Here is a 20,312-nt window from a genome sequence, read left to right on the forward strand (position 1 = left end):
CCTAAATGCCTCATTCAATGGCAAACACCGGTATGCGGGACTACACTTATGAATTTTGTTGGATAGCGCTCATTATTTGCCCTAAAGTTACGCTTTTAGCACTAACGTGAATAACCGGTACATGCCGCTTCTCGTAGCATAAACAGTTTTGCTTTTACCACTGTTGCTATAGAAAACGTACAAATATATGTGGTTCTTTTTATTATATAAAAACGGCGCTAAATATAAAACTGGGGTAGAAGTACGCAGACAGGACCGCTGACTAACAAGGAAGGAATTTCAATTGCACCATGGAATATAAATGGAAATATTGAATTACGTCAGGCATGCGTTAGTGAAAAGTAAACACGTGCACAAATGTCTGGTGTAAGAGTGCAGCCACTAAGTCAACATCCCAAAGGTCATGTTCAAATAGCCTAGTTCCTTGTAGAAGGCTATTGAAGGTGTGCTGAAACAGCTCTATATCACACGAAAGTTTGCTACTAAAACACCTGGCTTGCATGATGGTGACTCGTCTCCTCCACTCACACATCGGACAGTTGCGTTTGCGTTTTTCTGCACTGGCATGTGTCTGGCATAATTTTACTTTCACTTTTACAAGGCCTGGTGCCATCAAAACCTCTTAGTTGATATTCAGCGGTCTTTCTCTGTATACTTCTTTTCCTATCTTTGTTTAAGCGATGTTTTCACGTTATAATGAAGAACCGAATAGCCCACATTCAAACCTCCGGTAAATATGCGTGGAATACAAGCACATGCGGTGGATTCATCATTAGCGATTAATCTTAGAGGCGTTTACTGCACATTCGCCAATTTCTCCTCCACTGCAACATGAGAATACGAATAAACAAGTTCACATACCCAGATAGCAGGGTAATGAATCCTGACAACAACTTGAGTTATGAGGTCGCGGTGGATAGGCCAAATCCAACGAAGCTTGGAAAATACGTTATTTCTAAGAATATAAGGTATTAAACATAGATAAAGGACCTAGGTAAGGCTATTGATTCTAGTAAACGAAAAAAATAGTATTCTTCAATCGTATAATTACACCGAGAATATTGTGTCTAGGGAACCTACAACTCACCATCTCCCATAAAACGAGAGTTCTGGATATCCGGTTAGAGTCGTTTTGAAGCAGGTGTTTGCAAACCTGCATGTCCGGCTTTTAGCCCAACCGCTTGATCCTTTCTTCTTTTGAACTTTCTTTATTTCTATTACACTGAATTACACAATTGTCAAATCACAAGCCAGAATCATCCCTGGCTGGGCATTTTCAGCTTACAGCTGCTGAAAATTGTAGAGTTTCTTATAATTTTATCAAACAAAAGCAAAAGCAGAAATACTGCAACACAAAATGAGAAACCGTAACACCGAAGGTGGGCAGTAATTGGTTTGTGTAAAATTCAAGCTGCAAAGTTCGCGTACACATTGCCATGTTCGGTACCATAGTTTTGCTTTACGGAATATTTACCAGTGTCAACGTAACGCTTCGAATTGCGAAGAAAGGCACTTGATGTAGAAAAATATCATGATGAACGTAATCGAAAGCGCACCTAAAATCCGAAAATAAACCTTATAATAATGCTTTGCCTGAATGTTTCGCGTATTCCCACCCAAATGTAGTGAGAGGTATGTCTGTTTATTTGTTTTTACAAAACTCAAGGTATTCCTCCCCCTGAATACAGTTTGCCATTGCGAATCCTGTGAAATATTGATTTCTTATACGCTGGACATTTATCAACACCGCGCAATTCTGGCTCCAAGGACAGCCACACAGCATGCTTTGTACCAGCTTACATTTAGGTCATATATATGTAAAAACGCCGTAAGCCCAGTCGAAACCGGCAGAACGTGCTAGTTGGATGCGCTATCACGCAAAATAATATCGGTGTACGCAATGCCGCTTGTGGTGTATCTTACCACGTCCAGGATGCGTTTCGACGACCCCTCTTTTTAGGAACAGTCGGTTGTTATTGAGTAATCTCGGCTATTCTACAATTTCACGAACTAATGCTGCGCTGAATCGCACTAGGCATTCGAGGTCATGTCAACATCTCGCCTATAACTCGCCAGAAAATCCAAATGTAACACTAAGTCGACCATTGCACCGGCTGCTTACCTCTGGCTGTATACGAATCACAATCAGATGGGTAAATTAAGGGTCCCATCTAATGATAAGACTCTATTCATTCGTCGATGGCCCCGAGTTTAGAGGGTAGCCTGTAAAAGTGCATTACAACGTACGAAGGAGTATGTTCGTGCAAAAGACGGGGACAGAGATACAGAGAACAAGATAAGGTAAACTTCCAACTTTATTTTGCAGAAAATAACAACACTCATATATACCTCCCATCGGTATCACCCGCAATCCGATTGGTATACGCACCAACGATTCGGCGTTACAGGAATCACATGTCAAATACAGCAAAGAAACATATTCAGTGAAACGGTGTAATCAACCAGTAGGAACCAGATTTTAACTTAGACAGTGTACACTTGTGCCAAAATCAAAACGTGAGGAACTTAAAAGCAAAGATAACAGAATGAAATCAGAGCCAGAGGGCATGAAACCACTAAGATATTTTTATAACAGGGTTGGGAGTATTGAAGTGATGAACAACACAGAGGGTGTATTTCAAAAATTTATTAAAACTTGAAAACAGATCAAAATAAATACTACAAACGGCTTTTAAAATCAATATGTCTCAAACCTACAGCCAAGGAGAAAACAGTTAAACCATAAAACTGGAGAGAAAACGCATAAAACTACTTAAAATAGAATGATAGAATAGGTGGGAGAACGCACGTGATGGCCAACCCCGAGGGTACGCTCCCAACATTTACCAAAAGCCCAAAAACTCTGAAAAAAAAATCGAGCTTGTTTTAAACACGACCCTCGAAAAAGGTTAACTCTGGGCGTAGGAGGATCACTAAGGGCTTGCTGACGCTATTATCACAGTAGTCTCTACTTCTGTCGGCTTCATTATTTTTCTCTCTCGGTTCTAGCGTTAGCTCGTGCTAAGAATTCGATATTTTCTATCTTTGGAACATAGCCTCAGGTTCTGCAAGGCATACACAGAATTCCCCCTTCCCCCGATTTATTTTTAACAGAAAGATTGTGCTTCCGCCCTTTATTACCGATATATGCTGTTTCGCAGTTCAAAGGAATTTGGTAGACTGTGCCTGAAACGCATTTCGTGTAGGATTTTTCGTTTCTTTTTCCACACACACTCTTACTTTGCCTATATATTAACGTGCACACATTTGATAACTCACATGAAACTGAGAGAATCATGTTAGCACTGTACCGGCTGGCTATTTTTTAATGCTGCGCGATGTTCTGTGGATGTACGGCGTGACGTGCAGATTCTTACTTTTGCCTTCCTGCAGTTCCTCTTTTGTTACAACATTTACCGAAAGCGTAATTTTATTACAACGTTTACGAAAAGCGTAGATCTAACAAATTCCAGCTCTCCTGACCACCCCTCCAATCTAGAGGACGTGACACCCTTCAGGGATTCTTGTACGGCTTACGGGTTCTAGCAGTAAGAAAAATCCAGCCATTGTCTCGCATCTACAAAAGCATAAATTCCAACAGCATATTCGTACGTTGTATGGACACGGGATCAAGGGGTACGTTCTGAGGAATAAGCAGCCAACAACTGTTCTTATGCTGTAATGCCCGATGAACCCTCGGAAGCTGACCAGCGCTTGCTCCTTTATTCATAACCTCAAGCTGTGCATTTGTTTAATTTTTTCACCCTATACACAGCTTCACAAAAAAAATCCTTATAGCCATGACTCCTGACAAACTGCTACCTTCATAGCACACATCCTCTTCCGATACGTGGTGCACCGTGCCATCCCACACCCTTTCTCCTGCCTGTTTCACGCCGAATCTGGAGCAGTGGGCCTGCGGCTCCGAAGCAGTGACTCGTGTAGTAGCGCAAGAATATTTCCGGGAGCGCGAGGGTTTTACAGGGTTGTTTTTCTTATTTTAGTACCATTGTTCTTCTTTCGGAAGCCGGTTCAGCCGCTGTTCCTTCCAGAGTTTACGTTGGAAAAACTTCGTTTAGAACGAATAGGGCCATTCGCGACATCACTACCGAGAAGTCAGTTTGAGAGAGACAGAATTTATTTGTTGCAACAATAGAAAAGTTTTAGGGGAGAAACATGTATGGGTAGCAGTTGGCCATATTGTTGCGGCAGACCATGTGCTGCTGCCGCCAGTCCCGCAAAAGGAAACAGGGCCTCCTGTTGTTCGAGCAGCAAGCTCGGGAAGGTGAGGTGCAACTGTTTGAGGCTACGGCATCTTGGTGGGAGAGAATTCGTTGTGCATATCCAGATGAGATAAGGGATATACAGACTCATTGCATGGAGGCAGTTAAATAAGTGGCTGGTTATTGGGGATTGGTGGTGAAGATAAGGTGATTGTAGTACGTGTTAGTTTGAAGTCGGCGCCAAATGGCGGCATCTACGGAGTGAACGGAAGGCGGAGGATGGTATTAGCTGCGTCGGTGTGCTCTGAAGTGGTACCGGATTTCCGTGCAGTTTTTGAGGAACGGCGTTAGACAGTTTGTAGCCTTGTTGGCCTACTTTGGTAATTTACGTTTAAGAAGAGCACGGGCAGTACGTCTGCTGCCTCGGTCTCTGGGAGGGCAGTAACGTTAACGATACATTTTCTGTAGACGTAGAGGTACAATAACGTGTGGAATAGTGAGGGCACGCAAGTACTAATATTGAATGGCAAACAAGCCGATAGCACTGCGCTGCACCCCTTTTTGGTGCAGTTGACTCAGTAATTACTAGTGTTGACGGGGTTTATTTGGTGTAAAACGTACCGGGTGTGAACATCTGGTGATGCGTAGCAGGCATTTCAAAAACAGTTCGTGCTTGTTACGCAAACCAGTCGGAATGTGTGCCCACAGACGAAAGTATTCTTTGGGAATCATTCCTAATAAAGTTACATCTATCCATTCCTTCCTTAGAGACCGAAGGCATAACATGAGCCGTAAACGTTGCCGTAAACATAATTACATAAGCACATAACCATGAGTAGAGTCTTCTCAAGTGTTTATAGCTGCGCCTTTCTTCAGCCACACTTTTTATTGATAGGGAAAGTGCGTAAAATATTTCCTCATGGTTTGTGCCGGCTATACAAGTGTGCACTTGCTAGGTACAATCAGCAATCTTGTGTATGCGACGGCGTCACGTTAGCCTTTGTGGTCAACCTTCGTTAAAAGGGCCGAGTAGACGAAAACAAGCGTTTATCTAGACAACAGTAGATACAAGAAGGACGTTACTCCTCAATAACGAACTCCACTCTAAGGACACACAAATTTCGGCTAGGGCGGGCAATATTGTCAGTTCTCAGTTCAGGTCGTAGACATCTGTAATAGTTAAAAACCTCAGGTGTCGCTCTAGATTCTGGCACACTGGAAACCCGTGGTTGTCCGCGCCCGCTTACTAGTTGACGAGGGTTGCATTACGACGGACAGCCGATGCCGGCGATTCAATGTCCGGTCGTCGAGGGCAGCTGGTAGACACGCCTGGCACGACAGACAGGTGAAGTTCTCAGCGTCCTGACAATGGCTTCGGAAGATACCGGCTATTGCATAGCAGGAATCTGGCAGGCAGCCTTCAGAAGCATGTCTCTGTGAAATTCACTCTGCTCCGTAGCTCAAACTTTTGCCCCTCTTCTTCTTGTTCTCGTGGCATTTTATTACTTATACTATTTTCACGTTTCCCTTGCTGTAACATTCTTCATGCCACGTATCCGAACACGGGCGATTAACTATTTTTGGCAATCCCATTATAACAGGCTTGCATTTGTTTGCCAGCGTGTTAGTCTAAGCTTAGAGGTAATTTAAATAAAACCCTTATTTTGTAATATCCCGATACTCACTCAAATGAATTGCCCAGTGATGATGACCGCAACTTTCAGAAGATCGACGCGGATTCACCAATGCCGATTTGTCTGAGACATTAGCATTCCAAGGACAATTTCTAACCTCCCTGTTATGGTGAGGAAAAATATTGCTAGTAGCTACCGACAGTGTACGGGTGCTGCAAAGCGTCACAATTCGCTACACCTGTGAGAGACTCTATGACTATGTGCTCAGCCTTCCTTTACGACAGTAACAAGGCTTGACAGTGTCAGTGTCAGCCTTGAAATTTTAGGCGAGAGTGCCATCTTCTGCGAAATTGCTACGCCTTTTTTTATACAACCACCACAGGCCGGGGTTGGAAATCTGGAAACCCGCGCCAGCAAGCTCCAAGGAACATTCCCTGGTTAAGTGCCTCGTACCTTCACATCGAGAGAAATCTCGCAGGCCTCAATCCAAAGTTTAAGTCTGTTAGTTTGTGATAACTAGTATCGCACAGTACCTTCAACCATACGCTAGATGGAAGTTTTATTATTGTGAGGACGGCATCAAAATCTAGATGAACTCAAGGGACTACATAAATAAACAAGCGGTGATTACGGCTTTGTAAGGAGTTGCGGCAAACGTTGATGATGATGGTTAGAGTTTTTTGGCGCAAGGGCAGCTGGGGCAAAGAGCGCCAAACAAGAGTATCTAAAAGAACATAGTGGCTACTAAAGCCAAAATAACAATAAAATCACTAACGGCAATGGTGATGGCTGGTGTATAGGGCCAGATTTGATTATGCGTGATAGGAAATGAGGTTTAAAAACTTCACGTCTGACAAGTACTCAAACACACATTTCACGGCAAACATGGCATCGTCACCCGCAAACAGCGATGGGTGTAGGGGAATATGTTGTATGTAGAGTTCTCTGAAGTGTTTGTGTCGTGTTGTGTCAAGTGCCTTGCATTGTATGAGTATGTGGACTACGGATATGCCCTCCCCACACCTGCTACACAGGGGTCTTGGAGATCCCGTGAGCAGGTGGGAATGTGTTGCATGCGTGTGGCCTATCCATAATCGAGCCAGGGAACTTCGTTGTGTCTGTTGTGTGTGTCAGTGGTGTATGCTCCCAAGAGTGGCTTTATAATGTGTAGTTTGTTGTCAGTCTGTTGATTCCCGTGTGCTTGCCATGTTGTGCGAAGGTGTTGTCTGATGTGTGATTTGAGGTCGGTGTAGGGTATTGTTGTTATGTCAACTGTAGTTGTAAAGGCAGCAGCGGCCGCCATTCGGTCTGCGGTCTCATTACCTGGAATTCCAGAGTGCCCTGGCACCCAGCACACGGTCCCCTCAAGGTTTAACGCATGCACAGACATAATTGTACTAATGAGAGCATTGACCACATGGTTTTTAGACTTCTGTGAGGATAATGTACGCACAACACTTAAAGAATCAGTATAAATTACAGATTTCGGAATTTGACTCAGAACAATATGTTTAACTACAAGAAGTATGCCATAGGCCTCTGCCGTAAATATAGTTGTATTTCTATTCATAGTTCTACAGACATTAGAGGTGCCACCATGCGCAGCACAGGAAACAGTTGTGGCAGTTTTTGAAGCATCCGTGTAAAATTCAGGACCCTTGTACTTGTGTTGCAGGGACAAGAAATGTTGCACGATCGCGCTTCTAGGCACTCTGTTTTTCTCGACACTTCTAAAAAATACATCACATGATATCGGGCGAAGCTGCCACGGTACTAGAAGATCAGTAGCGGAGGTTTTGATGGTGTCTGAGAACAGGACATCAAGTTGTGACGCTTCTTCTCTTACTCTGAAAGCGAAGGGAGCAGTGACTGTTGGGCGATTAGTAAGAAGTTGAGATATGGATGTATCATAAAAAATTGATGTAAAAGAATGGTGAGGCATTGATGAGATTTTAAAAGCATAAAGCAGGTCTGTGTAAGCTCGCTGACGTTCTAGGCTCCATTTGTTGCACTCTACATACAGACTTTCGACTGGACTAGTCCGAAAGGCACCACACGACAAGCGGAGCCCTAGATGAAGCACAGGCTCCAGCATTCTGAGGGATGTTTTAGTGGCTGAGCCATAGACAACGCTACCATAGTCCAATCGTGAACCTATCAAACTGGTAAAAACACGTAAAACAAGTTGTTTGTCAGCACCAAAAAAAATTTGAGACAGAACCTTCAGGATATTCATTGTTTTTAAGCATTTTTGTTTTAGTTGTTTTATGTGTGTAATAATTGTGAGCTTTCGTCAAAGATTATACCTAAAAACTTGTGTTCCTTTTTGACAGGAATCGAGACACCATTGAGTTGAATGTCTGGATCTGGCCGGATGCCACGCCTCTTGGAAAACAAAACACAAGTGCACTTCCCTGGATTAAATTTAAAACCGTTGCTATCTGCCCAACCAGCTAGATGGTTAACACCAAGCTGGACTTGGCGCTAGCAGACAGACAGGTTGCAAGACTTAAAGGATAATTGTACGTCGTCCACATAAATTGAGCAAGAGATCAACGGTGGCAATGCCTTCCTGAGGGAATTCATTTTAACAATAAAACGGGTGCAACTCAAAACTCCACCTTGTGGCACTCCATTTTCCTGCACATGCACCCTAGAGAGTGCAGTTCCAAGTCGCACGCGAAACGTCCTTTCGGACATGTAACTAGAAAGCGTGTTCATCATGTTACCCGTTATGCCAAAGGACTTCGGATCAATGAAGATACCATACCTCCAAGCAGTATCATACGCCTTTTCTAGATCGAAGAATACTGTCATACAGTACTGCTTATGGAGGAAAGCATCTTTTATATACGCCTCTAATGCAACGAGTTGATCGTTGGTAGATCGCCCCCTCCGGAAGCCTGCCTGGCAGCCCTCGAAAAGACCATTGTACTCTAGAAAGTACACGAGCCTACGGTTTATCATCTTCTTGAGGAGCTTACACAGGCAGCTTGTCAGGGCGATGAGACGATAACTTGCTGGAGAGGAAGGGAACTTCCCCTCCTTCAGAAAGGCCACAACTGTGGCCTCCTTCCAAGACCTTGGAAGCTGCCCCGAAAGCCATATTCCGTTGTAGAGGTGTAGGAGTGTCTCAAGAGTGTCTGCGTGTAGGTGTTGTATCATGGTGTATGTAATGCTGTCTGCCCCTGGAGCTGACGGCTTACAATTGGCAAGAGCAACCTTCAGCTCATGAAGTGTGAATTCAGAGTTGTAAGCAGAATTCGACTTGTTCTTGTCTCGTAAGGGCTTCTTTTCTGCAGATGTTTTGTGTTGCATGAATATATTAGTGTAGTGTGCTGAGCTGGACACGTGTTGGAAGTGTTGTGCGAGTGTGTTAGCCAGGTCTTCCCGTTTGTCCCCTGTTGTACTAACGAGGGGCAGGCTGTGTGTCTGTTGTCCTTTTAGTTTTCGTATACGTGTCCAGACTTTGTGTGTGTCTGTGTATGAATTGATGGAAGTGAGGAAGGTGCGCCAACTTTTCCTTTTCGCGTCACGACGCTCTCGCCTCCCAAAAGCCTTTGCCCGTTTAAACGAAATGAGATTATCTGACGTGCGGTACCGGGGAAGGACACCCCACGCCGTGTTCTGGGCCTCTCGCGCCCGCCTGCAGTCCTCGTTCCACCAGGGCCTCCTTTGGGTGCGGGACCCACTGGATACCTGGGGAATGGACTTTTCGGCGGCATCGAGGATGTGCGACGTGACGAATTGGGAGGCTTCCTCCACATGTAGGTGTTTTATGGATGTGTGGTGTAGTTGAGATGTTTGTGTGAATGTGCTCCAGTTTGCTTTGCATTCAATAAACCTTTTATTGGAAGATGGACTGCTCGGGCCTATACCTATATACGTTAATGAAGTCGTGAAATGGTCACTGCCATATGGGTCTGTGCCCACACCCCACTCAAGACATGGAACGAGAACTGCCGAACCAATAGCCTAGTCAAGATGCGAGTATGTATTGTGTCCTAAGTTATGGTATGTAGGCTATTTTTTGTTTAAAAGGCATGCTCCGGAGGATGTAAGAAACTTCCCTATCAGGCGACCTCGGGCATCCGTTCTGGAGGAGCCACAAAGAGAGTTGTGCGCATTAAGGTCACCTGTTAGTATGTATGGTTCGGGCAGCTGGTCAACCAGTGCCTCGAAATCAGAGGTGAGAAGTGCAAAATCAGGAGAGATGTAAATGAAGCATACCGTTATGAACCTATTAAATATTATTGTACGGATCGCTAAAGCCTTGAGGACAGCGTTTAAAGAGAGAGGGCGGCATGCTAATGATTTCCGGGCGATAATGGCCACACCTCCTGAAGAGTGTCCAGCCAACCCTGTCCTTTCTGAATACCATGTACCTATTTAAGAAATTTGTTTGTTTAGAATTGAGGTGGATTTCCTGGAGACACATGATACTTGGCTGACTGGCATGCAGAATCTCATACACAACGTCAAGATTTTTAAGGAGGCCTCTGCAGTTTCATTGCATGATGTTTTCTGTTCCCATTATTTAAATTTAAGAATAACTGGAGTGTGTGTGAGTGTTTGTTCGTGTGTCGTCTTTCGGGGCTGTTATTCTAGGAATATTAGGCTTTTCTGTCGGCTTGGACATCGGAGGCCGCTCCTTGCGCTGCGTTGCAGGCAGGAACGGCGCGACATTAATTTCCTCGTCGGATGCCTGAAGGGTGCCCGGCGGACCAGGCCCCCCGGACTTGGCCCACTTTCGGGAGCCCTTCGTTTGAGCCACCACCGCCGAGGGCGTCCGGGGCACCAGAGGTGGCACGGGCGGTGCGGTGGCGGTGGGAGCCGATGCGGTGCCCCCGGTGTCCATCCCCTCGGCACCCTCCAACGCTCTGGAGGACGGGCAGGAAGGGACGGGAGCGGCATCGGCCTCAACAGAGACGGTTGGCACCACAACCACTGCTGCCTCAGCAACCGGCGTGGTGCCGGGTAGGGCTGCATGAGGCAACCCAGGGGGTCAGGGGGTGACCAAGTCCGACTCGCGGTACTGGGTCTCAGCCGAAACCAGACGCCGCTCCGCCCCTCGGCGAGCTGCTGCGTCGTACCTCCCCAGGGGGAAAGAGGCGAACCTCTTCCGCGCATCTGGGTAGGTGATGTTCTCTGTCACTTTTATGTTGATTACTTTCTTTTCCAGTTGAAATTTCTCGCACTTCCTAGAGTAAGCCGCAGGTGGGCCTCCACAGTTAGCACAAGTGAAGGTAGCAGAGTTGCAATTATCAGCAGGGTGGTCCTGTGCAGCACATTTGGCACAGGTTGTTTTGCCGCGGCATGAGTTTGTGCCATGTCCGAACCGCTGGCACTTGAAGCAGCGGCGCAGGTTTGTAATGTAGGGACGAACTGCACATCGGATAAAGCCTGCATTGATGTGTTCAGGAAGTTTGGATCGATTGATTGTCAAGATTTTGTGCTTGGTTGGGATTTCCTTATCGTCTCTGCGGATATTGATGCGGCGCACGGCCGTGCCGCCCTCATCCTTCAATCCTTCAAGGAGGTCTGCATCTGTTTCATTCAGAAAGTCTGGCTCAGAGATCACACCCTGGGAGCTGATGAGACTCCGGTGGGGTGTGACCTTGATGTCCAGATCACCCATTCGAGTCTGAGAAAGAAGCCTTATGGCCTGCTTCTTGTTGTCTACCTCGACAAGGACCTTACCAGTTCTTTGTTTTTTAGCCTTGTAAGATTTTCCGATAATGCCTTCAAGGTATTTAGAAATCAAGAAAACTGATGTCGTTGCAAGAGAATGGGCTGTATCGCGAGATTCCATATTAAGAAATCGAGAGTAGTTGTCCGGTTCATTAAGGTTAAGGCTGGCAATGGGGGAAAAGATACTTCGGTGCGGCTCCTTTTCAGGGACCGATCACGTTTGGAGGGTGTTTTAAATTTTCCATACAGCATAGAAAAAAGCAGGGAGACGGGGGTACTTTCTTCTTTGACCTTACCCTGGTAGTCAAAAAGGTCCCGGAGCTCCCTGCCTGGTAGACAGACAGGGAGCCCATCGGCCGGAGCTTGACCAAGGCTCCGACGGCCACCGTTAGAGGTTTCTACCCTTCACCTTAAAAACACATCACCACGGTAGGTCACAGCTTATGTTGGGGGGCTCGGGGTCCGCGGTATCGCCAGTACCGTCACCAAGATTGCTCAAGGTGCCCCGTGCGGGGGGCGGCAAACGTTAATTCTACCGTACCGGGTCCAGGCCTTTTCAAAGCCCCTAAAACGAAGTTGCCTTCAGATATCGCCCTGAATCAAACTCCTGATTTTACTTCTGTGTGTCTTGGTTGGCACCACACCCGTGGACGCAGACCAATACCCTATTCGCCTACTGGGCATCCCCGCCTGGCTCAAAAGCAGTCAGACTTTACTCTTACGGAAAAAAAGAAACTGATCTCTACTCAACATGATATTCGAAGACTATCAAATAAGCATTGCAAAAACCAGTGAATACACTTGCCAGCACTGCCGCAGTCCGCATCATTACCAACACAAAAATGTGACGTATTGCATTGTACCTTACTACGCCTTCTTAACGTTCTTCATTGTGCGATAAGGTAACAAATTGGGCGAGTTTGAGTGCGTTCATAATGGTCAGCGCAGACGAAAACCGGACAAGAAGCGTAAGGACGCCACGCGAGCTATCTAGCAAATGAAGTTTTATTACAAAAAACACGTGTTATACAGGAAAAAAGTGAGATAAATATTTTTTTAACAGTGCAACGAACAGTTCACGGCTCCCACGCAGAAACTTGACGCAGGCATTGCACATTCGAAACTTAGCGCATGTGAAAACGCAATCTGGAGCTTCTTGTCACGGCCATTGCTGCTCGTCGCCAACCACGAATTGGCCACGTGCTGGTTTCGTAATTATCTTGGAAGGGATTCACGGACAGAGAGGTATGAACAAAACATTTCTCACTTAAAGTTCATCCCGCCACGGGAACGTCGGAATCCATCGACCCAATCTTCACTGAGCACTGACCAAGCCTTCAAACAAAATGAGAACATCCCCCTCGCGAGGGGCAAGATCAAATGCAGAGCATTTCCGCTCTTCTCTTCCAGCGTAAACATTGTAGATGAAGTCGATGGTCAAACGTGAAACGTGCCGTGAACCCCCTGCCGCGGCTATGACGCAAAGTGGCGTGGCTTTGACGCAACACAATCCAAAACAATCCACTTTAATCCAATCCAATCCAATCCAAATCCAAACCAACCCAAGCCAAGCCAAGCCAAGCCAAGCCAAGCCAAGCCAATCCAAGCCAATCCAATCCAATCGAAGCCAATCCAATGCCCCTCGCGAGAGAGTTTTAAAGCGCCGAAATCGCGTCACCACACGAACGCGTCATGTTGACGTCACGATCACGCCACAGATGTTAGCGACCGGAGCGCACGCGAACGACATATGTGGTTTAAGCGCGAACCGACCGCGGCGAGAGAGCGCGATGCGAGCGCATCAGCAGCTTCTTGACGTAGTTTGAATGAGTCGAGGATATAAGGCGCGTTCGCAGCCACCCATTCTGTGTCGGCTTTGTGGCGCAATGGGTAGAGCACCATGTACGTTGCGTTCCGCCCGCAGGGTCGAGGGATCAAAACCAGGCGCCGGATAGAATTTTTTTTATATAGTGTACGGGGAGGGGTGCGGACAACGACGGTGCGAACTGCGGACGTCAACGCGGGTGACATAGTGAGTTACTGAAATGCTCTGCATTTAAAAACCAAAAACGGGTCAATAAACTTAAGTCACGCAAACACTTAAACACCCGACTTGTCTAGGAAGACAACCTCACCGTCAGTAAGCGAAATTGCGGATGGCTCACGCACGTGTCTGCGCTATTTAAGATCTTATAAGCATTGGCTATTTCCCGCGTTCGCTGGCTTTTGCTTCTTATCATCCCGACGGTCCGATTAAACTGTGGAGCGCAGCCCCACTCTTTGCAGTGAAGAGAAGTGTGAGGACGGAACGCCCTCATGGACAAATTTGCGGTGCCAAGTGAACTGATTTGTCAACAATGTCCTTCATGCATTTGTTACGAATAAAGAAGGGTGCTTTGTTGCCGTGCCTGAGGGAATGTTCGACAGTAAAGCTATTGAGGCTGTGGAGAAAAACTTCAATAGTGTAACTGAAAAAACTCGCAGTATAAAAAAACGCGCTCTTACCTTCCTTGCTGACTTAAATCTAGAATGTTTGCATTCAGGAGTGAAATGGGCCATGGGACTTGAACTCCTGATTTTTTCACAGCAAAGAGTCACAAGGCTGGAATTCCTTTCCGAGCCACCGTAACTGAGCGCTATTTATGGCAGTACTTTGTGTCGGGTTTTTTTGCAGAAGAATTTGGAAGCACTTACCATTGTTGACCCGTTCCTTGTACGTTACTCGGCGTATGTGGTGACTGTATTGACTGAGCACAACGCAGCAAAGGGTTCGCATTCAGTGTGGACATACAGGACTAGCTCTATTCATTTCCCCACGAGCACGTGATGATGCGCGATAAAGAAACCATTCTTGAGGACAACGGGGAAGTTATTTTCGGAAACAGTGCTGGAATATCTGTGCAAGGCTTCCTAGAGCTAATATGGTGTTATTTGTGCTCTACAGTAGTTTCTTTCAGGAAAGGTCTTTTTGTGCAAACGTCTGGGGTATGTATCGGCTCTAGGGTGGCCCCAGCACTTAGTAACATTTTTTTCTCAAAAGTTCGAAAAGCTTTAAAAGAGCACTTAGAAGGGCACGCATGACGTGCCTTTAAATATGTGGATGACTATTTGGTGTTTGTGGACCGTGTGCATTTTGTTAAAGTTTCATTTTGTTAAAGTTTCATTTCGCACATTCCAAGATTGTAAAAAACGGGTGGGCCACTTCGTGTCTCGGCTCAGCGCTGAAGAAGTCCTGTTCGCATGTTGTGCACGAAAGGTTCCCGCGCCAAAGTGCCAGATTTGAAGCGGCAGGTTTCCCACGCTTGCCTCTTGCCTCCGTGTTGCAACGATTGCTGAATCGACGGAAGCAAGAATAATTCTCTGGGTAGTATGCAGCGGCAATGCTCCCGGAAAGCAGTAGAAAAATAGCAGTTATTCTGTATCTGCATTCTGTCTCACACCGCATAAAAAAGATTACGGGCCAGTATGACGTCAATGTCGTCTTTCGGCCCGGCAATATGCTGGCGAGTGTGTGTGCCGGTATTAGAAAATTGCAGGAAGGAGGATCTGCTAATGCTGGTTAAAACTGCACTATAAAGCACGAAAAACATTTCGCCAACTCTGTGAAACTGCTCCACTACTTCCTGTGTTCCGCTACTTCCCTGGGATGGCAAGAATATCAGCCAGACGGGACGATGCCTAAACGTTCGCCGCTTGACTGAAGGTTGTGCAACCTCGAACTTGTCCCGCCACTGCAAAGAGTTCGGTTGCGCTCCGCAGTTTAATCGGACAGTCGTGATGATGAGCAGCAAAAGCCAGCGAGCGCTGGAAATAGCCGAAGCTTATAAGATTATAAAGAGCGGAGACATGTGCGAAAGTTATCTGTCAATTCCGCCCACGGATGATGAGGTTTTCTTTTTAGACAAGTGGGGTGTTTCAGTGGTTGCGTGACCTAAGTGTTTTGTGCTGTTTTTGGTTTTTATCGTACTTTTTTGCTTACATACACATGTTTTTTTTATAAAAATTCAGTTGCTAGACAACGCTTGTATCGTCCTTACTGTTCTTGGACGGTTTTCGTCTGCGCTGACCTTCATATTGGGATTCTTCGTACCTTCGTCTGATTACAATAGCATACAAAAACTGTTCACCTCGAAGATCCGGCGGTCTTTCCACCAAATCAAAATTATTCACGAGCAAACCGACCAATATAACTTCTAATGGAAACTTCTTCTTCCATGTAATGGGCTGAGGGCCTGAGCGAACAAAGATGGCCCCTTTACATGTATTTCGAACACCACTCCATATGGCACCACAACTTCTCCTACCGAGGGGAGGAAAACTATTTTTCCACAGACAGTATTACAGTCAAACCCAGCTATAACGAACCCGGATAGAGCGAATCATGCTATATATCGAACAAAAATATTTCAGTTACGGAAATACATGGGAAACATATTCCTTATAACGAAGTTCACATCCGATATATCGAACTCTGCGCGCTTGGAATGGCCGCCGAAATGCATGATTTCGGAGCAGCGATTGAGATGTGGATTGGCCGCGACCACGGAGCAAGAGTTGCGACTTAGACATTGCGCCTCGCACGGAGCGACATGACGCCGGACACTTTCCGTAACTGTTTCCGACGCGCGGGACTCACGACGGAACCCGCGCAGTCCGCGAGTCAGGACCAAGACAGCAGCATGGGTGAACTGTGGAAAAAGCTCCCCCACATTCCCGATGGTGCCGCAAGTGAAAGCCGTCCGATGCTTATTATGAAGCGCTTTCGGCAGTCAATGTGCTCCGCCAATGCTTCTTAGATTTTGGAGGACGCGGACTCGAACTGGTGCAAATATTGTTCGTATAGAGAATGCTATGCTATTTGAAGCCACCAAAATGAAAGTGAAAACAAAAACCACCACTTTTTTCTTAGCAAAGTAGGCAGTTTAGGCGGAAAGTAGCTTTAATACTTGCAATAAATAGATTATTTTGGGTATGGTAACATCTACTTTACTGTGTTCGTTTTTGCATGCGGGGATGGTGGAGTTGAGGAGGGAGAGGGGGGCTCCCGCGGATTGCGAACTTGTAACGATAAGTTCGTTATAGGCGGGTTCGGCTATATCGAACTATTGGATATATCGAACTAATCGAGGTGCATATTGCAATTCGCTATAAACGGGTTTGACTGTATAATGTCTGCTGTAGGGCTAGGAGCGCAAAGTATTGAATGCCCCAAAACTAACGACAACCCATCTCATCGCCCAGCACTACAGCCACCTAAAGACAGAAATGTTCTCAATAACTGGTAGCTACTAAACAGTGCAACAAAAATCAACATTTATACTGATGAAGGAACTATTATGCCAGTGAAGCGTGGGTCTCGTCACGTTTGTTTCAGAGGTTTTCAGACAGGGAGTCGGGCATATGCATATGCAGGGGACCGTATTTGGAAGCCAAAAGAACGGACATGTATACTACAGAAAGGACGATCTGCGATACGGCACAGGACGGTGCACAGACACAGAAACGGCGGTAAATGCATCGTCCTACGTTGGGCTTGCAGTGCAGTGAGGCTGTCGGCACAGCGGTGTCGCTTCGAAGTTCGTTGCGTGGACTCGCTGTCATCGTTGTTGTCAAACGCAATAGAAGGTCACGCCCACACCGGGCGCGGATCGGTGTGCCGAGCCTGTTGTGCTGCGTCCGGAACTCGTCGTCTCGCCCGCCACTGGCGTACACATATTGCACACAATATGGGCTTGTGATCAACATTAAAAGTGGACCCCTATCCCCAATCCAACACTGGTATCCTAGGAGGCAAGCCAGGCTGACACCAGCGCTGCGACAAAGCTCCTGCTGATATCCATAGCACAGGAAGCAATGACCACAGCTTCCCAAGACAGCACCCTGTAGTAAGAGTGCTTAGGAAGATAAAGGTTTTAATGCACTTTATAAGCGACCCCAAACCATCCACCGCCGGCGTCGGCGGCGGCGGCGTCGGCGTCCGCAGTGCTCCTCTATAAAGAAACAGCATCCGGCGCCAGGTTTCGATCCGCGGACTTTGCGGCCGCAGCGCGACGCACTACCGACCAAGCCACGGACGCGACGTAATATCAGCGTTAGTGACGCGCCTTATATCTTTAACGCATTCAAACTACGTCGTCAGCGGCGTGCGTTGGCGACTCAGCGGCGTTATAGCGGCTTGATAACTGCGTGGTGTACACGTGATACTACAAACCCGATGGAAGAGGTGGAAGAGAAGGCGGCGAGGCGGTGGGCTGCGGGGGCCGAGCGCAAGCGCCGCAAGCGGGCCGACAACCGTGCATTCGCACTTTCACATTCTCCCCCTCGGGGAAATGCGGGGGAATTTTTTCCTTCCTTCCTTACTTGCCGCGACCGTTCTCAGCGGCAGACGTTCGATGATGGTGATGAAGGTTTAGCCGTGTACCCACAACAGGGGATTGGCCAGGGAAAACTCAATTGCTTAAATTCGCGAGGACCTCAAAAACTGATTTATTACCGAAAAGACCGAGGCCATAAATCAAAACTTGGTTATAAAAAAAAACCCAAATTACCCGTTAAATCTGGTCCTTCAGCTATTCACGCGACTTGAAGCAGAAATAAAACTTGAATGCAGTTATACATATATCAATTTTTGCATCCGCAAAACTTATTTCGCCAATAAATATTATAAGTGGAACCGATGAAGTCAAACAAAAACGCTGAATTGGGTTCTTCATAAGCACTGTTCTAGCGGCCGAGAAGCGCCGACAGGCGAGAAAAAAGTGTTCGATCGTTCCAGAGACCTGTCACCGCGCGTTACACCGCAGATCTTTCGCCAGCCGCACAAACCCGACTTCCTGTTCTCGTTCTGGCACTACGGCACATACCCGGGGGTGGGGGGGTTGTTGTCCGGCATATTGCTGAATAGAAACTCTTGACCTTTCGGCCACATTTTTACAATGACCACTACCTTTCGAAAGTTTTGTCGCGTAAAAGTATTTACGCACACTCCCCATCACAGAAGTCTCAGGTGAATTGTTTATAGCAATCAAAAGTGCCTCAGGCGGGAAAGTCACAAGTATAGTATTTAGGTCACGCTTGTTCAATAACAGCACTCAAACATGTTGCCGCTAGAAACAGATGGACGCCAAGCAACTCTGCCTTGCGTATAAACACCCCACTAACTCTTGAACCTGTATCGATGTGGTGTCGCGGGGAAGCTGCGGCTTCCTAAGGGGACAGTACGGCGGGGGACACATTCTCTTTTCCGGAGAGCAGTTGCCAGAATATTGCTATTTGATGGTGGCTGCTCGACATAAGTTGCAAGACCTTATAAAACGTTTGGTGTCCCGTCGAACACCAAGCCAATAAAATTCGTCACTGTCTCGTACCCCAAGGTGACCGTCTCTAACGTCCTAATGCACCAATCAAAGAACCTGTAATGGGATCAGCAGTTGTGGAATATGTGGCCGGTTGCGATTTCGTAGTGATGGTGCAAAAGAGTCCCATCATGAACGAACGCATAACGGTCACCTATTCAGGACAAAAAGGCCTTGCTCGTTTTGCGAAAGCAACATCTCAAGGTAAAGTCGTTACGCTGTTCCCCTCCGAGTTGATCGCTGGGGACGTGAAGACATCGTATGGGTGGTACTCTCGGAGACACAAGCTGCGGCTTCGCTCTGGCGACGATAGAAACTCAGATACAGTGGCATTTGGACGCGGGTTTCTCATCGGAATCAGCTTCCCCTGCAGAAACTTCGGATCGGGTACCTGCAGAAGCCACGGTTCGGTATTTGAGTTGGAGGCCCATGCACACCAGCGATATTGCCTAAGACAAGATCGTACATTGGCTCATCCGTGCAAGCAGCGGCAATTTCACCGGTGATATATAGCGTGTCGACAGTGATAACCGCCTTTGCTGTTGTAGTTTGAACCTCGGCATTTTCTTGCAGCGGGAGTGCAAGTGCTGAGCGGCCAGCTGCTTTCCGGTGTCGCCGTCTTGAGACCGTGCCATCCTCAAATTTTCCTGATAGCCATGCGCCGTGAATCAGTCTGGCAGAAACACTTCAGAGGTATTCCCGTACAGGCGGTTGTCCGAAACCAAGGCACGTCGTACGGTCTCCATATTACTTCTCGAGTCTCTTAAAATGCTTGCTGTTTTCCCTAGTACCCGTCCTTCGACAACGGCTATCCTTCGGTGAGAAAGGTGAGATTTTTGTGCCTCGCATGATGCTCTTTGTTCTCGGTCGGAGTGCTGGACTTCTGGGAACGCTGTGGTTCCGAGCAGCCATGACGAGAGTTAAAACGCTTGGCTATCGCGCAAGCAACGACCTTTTTATCTGCCAGCTTGCCTGTGCCTCGTGACCGAGCTATCCGCATATCTTGCACTTACGAAAGTCCTTAGGTGTGTTTCAACCGTCAACAGCATGGTGCATGACTCGGTTGCACAAGAACCACCTTGCAGGCGATCGGCACTTCAGGTGGCTCTTGTCTTCGCTATCGTGCATTAACCACCGCTTCTTTGAGGTTGTGCCAACACTGGGCTTCCAGGAAGCGGTCTGTATACGCTGCCAGAGTAGCAAGAGACTTGCACTCCCGCTCCACGAAAATGCCGAGGTTCAAACTACGACAGCGAAAATACAGCCCCAGGACCATGAAATTGCGGCGACCTTCCTACGTCTTTGAAATTTCGACTATCTACACCCAGCGTTGAAATAACCAGAGAGCTGAGCGGCCAGCTGCTTTCCGGTGTCGCCGTCTTGAGACCGTGCCGTCCTCAACTTTTCCG

The sequence above is a fragment of the Haemaphysalis longicornis genome, unplaced genomic scaffold (assembly GCF_048455015.1).
Source record: "Haemaphysalis longicornis isolate Haplotype H1 unplaced genomic scaffold, Haemaphysalis longicornis Haplotype H1 scaffold_14, whole genome shotgun sequence".
In the NCBI taxonomy this organism is placed as follows: domain Eukaryota; kingdom Metazoa; phylum Arthropoda; class Arachnida; order Ixodida; family Ixodidae; genus Haemaphysalis; species Haemaphysalis longicornis.